The sequence below is a fragment of the Salmo salar genome, chromosome 15, assembly GCF_965601325.2.
Source record: "Salmo salar chromosome 15, fSalSal1, whole genome shotgun sequence".
Classification (NCBI taxonomy): domain Eukaryota; kingdom Metazoa; phylum Chordata; class Actinopteri; order Salmoniformes; family Salmonidae; genus Salmo; species Salmo salar.
Window position 1 is genome coordinate 44,800,590 of NC_138305.1, and position 7,892 is coordinate 44,808,481.

Genomic DNA, 7,892 nt, shown 5'->3' on the forward strand with positions numbered 1-7,892 from the left:
CATCGATTCGCCCAAGGTCAATACTTAAAAAAAATATATAATATGAAATGCCCACATTGTACCTCTAGTTGCGTGCCTTTCTTTGTTTGCTAAAATCCATATCTTTTCAATAAATGTTAATCAAATAACACCACCAAATGTTTCTTGGTTGAGATTCAGTTGGCACATGCGCCGAGTTGCCATCTTAGAGCAATGAGCAAACAGTCAGTGGTTGTATTTGATTCATGTTTATTGAAAAAAATATGAATTTTATCAAACAAATAAAGGCACACAGATACAGAGGACAAACATAGGTACAAGGTAGGAGTTTCATCATTTAAATAATTTTAAGTGTTGGAGATACAGTGGATTTAAAAGTCTACACACCCCTGTTAAAATGCCAGTTTTTTGTGATGTAAAATAATGAGACAAAGAAATCATGTCACAACTTTTTCCACCTTTAATGTGACCTATAACGTGAACAATTCAATTGAAAAACAAACTGAAATCTTTGAGGGGGAAAAATAAAAATAAAACTCACAATAACCTGGTTGCATAAGTGTGCACACCCTTAAAACTAATACTTTGTTGAAGCACCTTTTGATTTTATTACAGCATTCAGTCTTTTTGGGTAGGAGTCTATTAGCATGGCACATCTCGATGTGGCAATATTTGCCCACTCTTTGCAAAAGCACTCCAAATCTGTCAGATTGCGAGGACATCTCCTGTGCACAGCCCTCTTCAGATCACCCCAGAGATGTTCAATTGGATTCAGGTCTGGGCTCTGGCTGGGCCATTCCAAAACGTTAATCTTCTTCTGGTGAAGCCATACTTTCGTGGATTTGGATGTGTGCTTTGGGTCGTTGTCGTGCTGAAAGGTGAACTTCCTCTTCATCTTTCTAACGGATGCCTGAAGGTTTTGTGCCAAAATTGCCTGGTATTTGAAACTGTTCATAATTTCCTCCACCCTGACTAAGGCCCCGGTTCCAGCTGAAGAAAAACAGCCCCAAAGCATGATGCTGCCACCACCATGCTTCACTGTGGTTATGGTGTTCTTTGGGTGATGTGCAGTGTTGTTTTTGCCCCAAACATACCTTTTGGAATTATGGCCAAAAAGTTCAACCTTGGATTCATCAGACCATAACACATTTTCCCACGTGCTTTTGGGGGACTTGATGTTTGTTTTTGCAAACTTCAGCCGGGCTTGGATGTTTTTCATTGTAAGAAAAGGCTTCCGTCTTGCCACCCTACCCCATAGCCCATTCATATGAAGAATACGGGAGATTGTTGTCACATGTAGCACACAGCCAGTACTTGCCAGAAATTCCTGCAGTTCCTTTAATGTTGCTGTAGGCCTCTTGGAAGCCTCCCTGACCAGTTTTCTCCTCGTCTTTTCATACATTTTGGAGGGACGTCCAGTTCTTGGTAATGTCTCTGTGGTGCCATATTTTCTCCACTTGATGATGACTGTCTTCACTGTGTTCCATGGTATATGTAATGCTTTGGAAATTCTTTTGTACCCTTCTCCTGACTGATATCTTTCAACAATGAGATCGCTCTGATGCTTTGGAAGCTCTCTGCGGACCATGGCTTTTGCTCTGAGATGCAACTAAGAAAATGTTAGGAAAATCCTACTAGAACAGCTGAACTTTATTTGTGATTAATCAGAGTCACTTTAAATGATGGCAGGTGTGTAATGACTTCTATTTAACATGAGTTTGAATGTGATTGGTTAATTCTGAACACAGCCACATCCCCAGTTATAAGAGGGTGTGCACACTTATGCAACCAGGTTATTTATTGTAAGGTTTTTATTTTTCATTTTTCCCCCTCAAAGATTTCAGTTTGTTTTTCAATTGAATTGTTCACATTATAGGTCACATTAACAGTATAAAAAGTTCTGACATGATTTATCTTTGTCTCATTCTTTTACATCACAAAAACCTGGCATCTTAACAGGTGTGTGTAGACTTTTTATATCCACTGTAGATAGTGGCACAGCGGTCTAAGGCACTGCATCTCAGTGCAAGAGGCATCACTACAGTTTCTGGTTTAAATCCAGGCTGTATAACATCCGGCCGTGATTGGGAATCCCATAGGGTGGCACACAATTGGCCCAGCGCTGTCCGGGTCTCCAAAATGACACAATACATTATTCACCATTCAGTTCCTATTGGCAAAACATAATCCGAAACTCATCCAAAACAAACTGCAAATGCATCCAACAAGTTTGATGTAGTCATTTCGTGCTAGGAATATGGGACCAAATACAAAACTTTTGACTACTGTAATGAAATAAGTGAATTTGTCCAAATACTTCTTCAAATAGGGGGACTAGATACATAAAGTGCTTTCATTTCTAAACAGTAAAAACAGATATGTATGAAAATAACCTAAAATTTAAGGTGACATTCTGTACTATCACCTCATATGAAACCAATAGAGAGCCTCACTGTCCAAATGATTACAGAGGGGAGTGTATATCTAACAAAAAGAAACCGTATTAGTTTAGTGAATTTATTGCAATTGTCACATCTGCTCCTGCTACACCCCCTAGTGGACATCCGGTGTCTCCTTGACCTGCAGCCATTCCCCCAGTTCTCTCCCTCTCCCTCTTCTTCTCTCTCTGTGTGTGTGATTGTGTGGTTGGAGACAGGTGTGCTGGAGTCAGAGCAGTTCCCCACCAGCTGCAACCTGTTCCATAATCAAGACCTCTACAAATACTCAGTCCTGCCACTTCCACTCTGCCAGATCGTAATCGCTGTTCAGTCAGTCATGCTTCTAACTATTTGTTGTTATTTAAGATCCTGTATCCTGCTGTGCCTATTTCCTTGCCTGATGCTGTTTCTCCTCTCACTGCAGTTTTGCCGCTCTGACTCTGGTTCCTGTCTCCTGTTCCACATCTCACCACCCTGCTACCCTGTTCTGGATTCAACTCATCACTCCCTTGGATTCCCCTCCAGACCTGTTTACCCTGTCCTAACCCAGCTCACTCCAACCTCAGCCTCCACATCTGGTTTCTTACAACTCATCCAAGCTTCCCTGGGTCTGCACTTCATCTCTCCCTGTGTTACAATAAATATATTGGTTCATTCATCCCTGTTTCCTGGTCTGAGTCTGCTCTTGGGTTCCCCTGTGCTGCTCCACTTAACAGCAATAGCATGTTATGACAGAGCATATTCTAGAAAGAGCGAGGTCATTATGTTCCTGTCTTCAGACTACTTTCAAGCCTATTTGGTTCTGCAAAGTAATACATTCTGGTATTGGGTAGTAGATATATTGAAATGAAATATGTGTAGTACATTTGTGAAAATGTGAATGTTTTGTGACTCTTCACTTTTGTAACACAGGGTTTTATCATTAGTGGACTACTATTGAATATCTGTTCTACTTAACTTAATCCCTCAAGCTTAAATGTCTGCTTCTTCAGCAATTAAGGGTGAGTCATCACAACTGGCAGTGAATCACCAGAACCTTCCCTGTCAAAAGGCTTAGCTCACCTCTATTCCCCCTCACAGGTTATCAAACCCATAACAATAACAACCTTTACTATAGTATCACAAGCCTCTCCTGAGACTGTGGTTTCAAGTGAAATAGACTATTTATTCTATCCCATATGCATACAGAAGTTGTTCCCAACTTCAACTGTAGGCTACCGTAGTTTTATAAATAATTCTGAGAAGTATTTCAAATGAAATTGTAATGGATGCGTACACATCATTTGGAGATGTTAAGGCAGGTGCAGCGAAATGCTTATGTTTCTAGCTCCAACAGTGCAGTAATACCTAACAATACAAAACAATACACACAAATCCAAGAAATAAAAAGAAAGGAATTAAGAAATATCTGAATGAATATCAGAAGAAATATGGTGTGTATAGACATTATGGACAGTATATGAATAGAAAAGGTGTGTACAGCAGTAGTTATAGGATAAGCCATGACTAGAATACAGTATATACATATGAAGTTGGTAAAACAGTATGTAAACATGATTAAAGTGATCAGTGTTCAATGATTATGTAGGGCAGCAGTCTTTAAGGCGCAGGGTAGAGTACCGGGTGGTAGACGGCTAGTAACAGTGACTAAGTTCAGGGCAGGGTACTGGGCAGAGGCCGGCTAGTGGTGAGTGGTGACTATTTAACAGTCTGATGGCCTTTCAGTCTCTCAGTACCAGCTTTGATGCACCTGTACTGTTTCCGCCTTCGAGATGGTTTCAGGGTGAACAGGCTGTGGCTCGGATGGCTCAGGTCCTTGATGATCTTGGCCTTCCTGTGACACTGGGTGCTATAGATATCCTGGAGGGCTGGCAGTGTGCCCCCGTGATGCATTGGGCTGACCGCACCAACCTTTGGAGAGCCCTGTGGTTGCGGACGGTGCAACTGCATACCAGGTGGTGATACAGCCCGACAGGATGCTCTCAATGGTGCATCTGTAGAAGTTTGTGAGGGTCTTAAGGGCCAAACTAATTTCTTCAGCCTCCTGTGGTTGAAGAGGTCCTGTTGCACCTTCTACCCCACACTGTGTGGATGGTCCATTTCAGGTTGTCAATGATTTGCACGCCGAGCAACTTGAAGCTTTTCACCCTCTCCACTGTGGCTCCGTCAATGTGGATGGGGGCTTGCTCTCTCTTCTGTCTCCTGAAGTCGATGATCAGGTCCTTCGTTTTTTGGATGTTGAGGGAGAAGTTATATTCGTGGCACGACTCTGCCAGGGCCCTCACCTCCTCCCTGTAGGCTGTCTCATCGTTATTGGTAATCAAGCCTACCACTGTTGTGTCATCTGCAAACTTGATGATTGAGTTGGAGATGTGCGTGGCCATGCAGTCATGGGTGAACATGGAGTACAAGAGGGGGCTGAGCCTGCACCCTTGTGGGGCCCCCATATTGAGGATCAGCATAGGGGATGTGTTGTTGCCTACCTTCACCACCTGGGGTCGGCCCGTCAGGAAGTTCAGAACCCAATTTCACAGGGGGTTGTCCAGACCCAGGGCCCTGTGCTTAGTGGTGAGCTCGGACGGTGATGGTGATGAAGGCTGAGCTGTAGTCGATGACCAGCATACTTACATTGGTATTCCTCTTCTTCAGATGGGATAGGGCAGTGTGCAGTGCGATGGCGAATGTGTCATCCGTGGATCTGTTGGAGCGGTATGCAAATTGTATGGGGTCTAGGGTATCGGGTAAGGTGGAGGTGATATGATCCTTATCCAGCCATGATGACAGAAATGAGTACTATGGGGCGATGTTCATTTACTTCAGTGACCTTCGCTTTCTTGGGTACAGGAACAATGGACAGCAGACTGGGATAGGAAGAGATAGGAGGGGAAGAGCAGAATAGAGGCGTGATCTGATTTGCCGAAGGGGAAGCCTTGTGCCCTCTCAGAAGGGGAGTAGCAATGGTCAAGAGTTCTCGATGAGCGTGTAGTGAAGGAGATGTGTTGATAAACTTCAGTAGTGTTTTCCTCCAATTTGCTTTATTAAATTCCCCAGCTACAATAAATGCGGCCTCAGGATATGCGGTTTCCAGTTTGCACACAGTCCACTGTAGTTCCTTGAAAGCCATTGAGGTGTCGGCTTGAAGGGGGAATATACACAGCCATGATGATGACCGTGTAATGCGTCTGTGTGTAGCTGGTGTAGAAGAGTCAGGCGCAGGACAACAGATATGAGTAAAGTCGCAAATCTTACTCAAATAATAATACAATACACAGCAATAATTCCAAGGCCACAAATACGGACCGCAATACAATAAACAATCACTCACAAAATAACATGGGGGAACCGAGGGTTAAATAATGAACAAGTAATTGGGGGATTGAAACCAGGTGTGTAAGACAAAGACAAAACAAATGGAAAATGAAAAGTGGATCGGCGATGGCTAGAAGGCTGGTGCCGGTCGCCCTAAGCAGGGGATGGAACTGATAGGCCCCAATCCGGCTGTCCGCAGGTAGCCAGCCAGCAGGTTGTCCAGCCGGATGGACAGGTCCACCAGCTGGTCCAATGTGAGGGTGGTGTCTCGGCAGGCCAACTCCCAACGGACGTCCTCGTGCAGACTGCACCGGTAGTGATCGATCAGGCCCCTGTCGTTCCATCCCACGCTGGCGGCCAGGGTCCTGAAGTCCAAAGCGAAATCCTGCATGCTCCTCGTCCCCTGCCTCAGGTGGAACAGACATTCACCCGCCGCTCGACCCTCGGGCAGGTGGTTGAACACTGCCCGAAAGCGGCGGGTGAACTCTGCATAATGGCCCACTCCAGGGCTTTGCCTGAGAGGCAGTAGACGAGGGCTGACACGCTCTCATGTCCCGAAGGAGCTGGGTGGATGGTTGCCAGCTAGAATTCCAGCTGGAGTAGGAACCCCTGGCAACAGGCAGCCGTCCCATCATACTCCCTCGGGAGCGCGAGCCGAATCCCGCTGGGACCGGGTGAAGGAGGGGTGGACAGGGGGGTCTGCTGTAGTGGGGCTGGTGGCGGCGCTGGAAAACCTCCTCCTCTCTCCCAACGATCCATCGTCTGCAGCACGCGATCCATGGTGGTACCCAGACGTTGCAACATGGTCGCGTGCTGCTGGACGCACTCCTCTACCACCACAGGGAGAGCGTCTGCTCCTGCTGACTCCATTCTCAGGTGAGTGATTCTGTAATGCGTCTGTGTGTAGCTGGTGAAGAAGAGTCAGGCGCAGGACAGCAGATATGAGTAAAGTCGCAAATTTTACTCAAATAATAATACAATACACGTCAATTATTCCAAGGCCACAAATACGGACCACAATCCAGTAAACAATCACTCACAAACAAACATGGGGGAACAAGTAATTGGGGGATTGAAACCAGGTGTGTAAGACAAAGACAAAACAAATGGAAAATGAAAAGTGGATTGACGATGGCTAGAAGGCCGGTGACGTTGACCGCCGCCCGAAAAAGGAGAGTGACGACTTCGGCGGAAGTCGTGACAGACCGAAGATAATTCTCTCAAACAAATCTCTCTCTCAAACTAATCCAAAAGCAATTTTAAACGAATCTAAAAGCAATGTAATCAAAAAGGTGACATCATCCATTTAGCCAGCCATGTGCTAGGCTTGTTTACCAGCGTGTATCTTTGACAGGTGTACAGAGGGTTGGTTGTATTTGTGCTACTATGTGTTAACGTAGCAGCCTGTTCAGAGCAGACAGTCAATTTGCTCAGGCCCTCTGTGTGTGTGTGTGTGTGTGTGTGTGTGTGTGTGTGTGTGTGTGTGCATTATTGATTTCTTAAGCCAGTCCCTGGAGTAATCTCTGTCCTGAGTCCTGATTGGTCCCTGGCCAGTGTTCTCATTAACTATTCACAAAGCACTGCGATGATGCACACTCCAGTCACACCATGGATTTGGGAGATGATGTCACTTCACCTGAGCAATCCCATTGGCTAAAGACCCTCCACTGGCAGGCTCGAGCAGTGAGCACGGAGTATCAATTTTATCCCTGCTTCAAAACAATGAGGTTACAAAAAAATCACATGGCTTTCCTGGTATGACGTCGCCCCTGCAAGTTGTAAAGAGTATGAGTTACTGTAACAATGAATTGGAAATGGTATAGATACTGTAAACAGTACACTTTATGCTTGCCAGTAAACAAGTGATACACTAAGTGTGTTCTTTAGTTTCCAGCACAAATAACACTGGTATAATCAGGTTACTTATACTGACAATAATGTAATTTTAGTGGTTTCATAAAGGATTGACCTGTAGGATAGTAGAGGCCACATAAAGATGACAATACAAGCACCTGACTCCACAACGGTATGTGAGAGCTTGTCTTACAACCACATTGTATATTTCTTGATGGGAATGAGTGAGACAATCTTGGCCATCCCAAAAGTTGCAGTTTCATGTAGATCTGTGATCTTGGATAGTAAAGGGAATAAGACACATAGAAACTG

At 44.7% G+C, this 7,892-nt stretch overlaps 1 long non-coding RNA gene across 1 annotated transcript; it reads left to right on the top strand.

Annotated features, from left to right (window-relative positions):
* The first annotated feature begins 493 nt into the window (after window positions 1-493).
* Window positions 494-3,075, top strand: LOC123727123 (uncharacterized). The gene is made up of 2 exons (XR_006759080.2): window positions 494-2,747; window positions 2,842-3,075. It is a non-coding gene; the product is annotated as an uncharacterized LOC123727123 (long non-coding RNA).
* The last annotated feature ends 4,817 nt before the right edge of the window (window positions 3,076-7,892 follow it).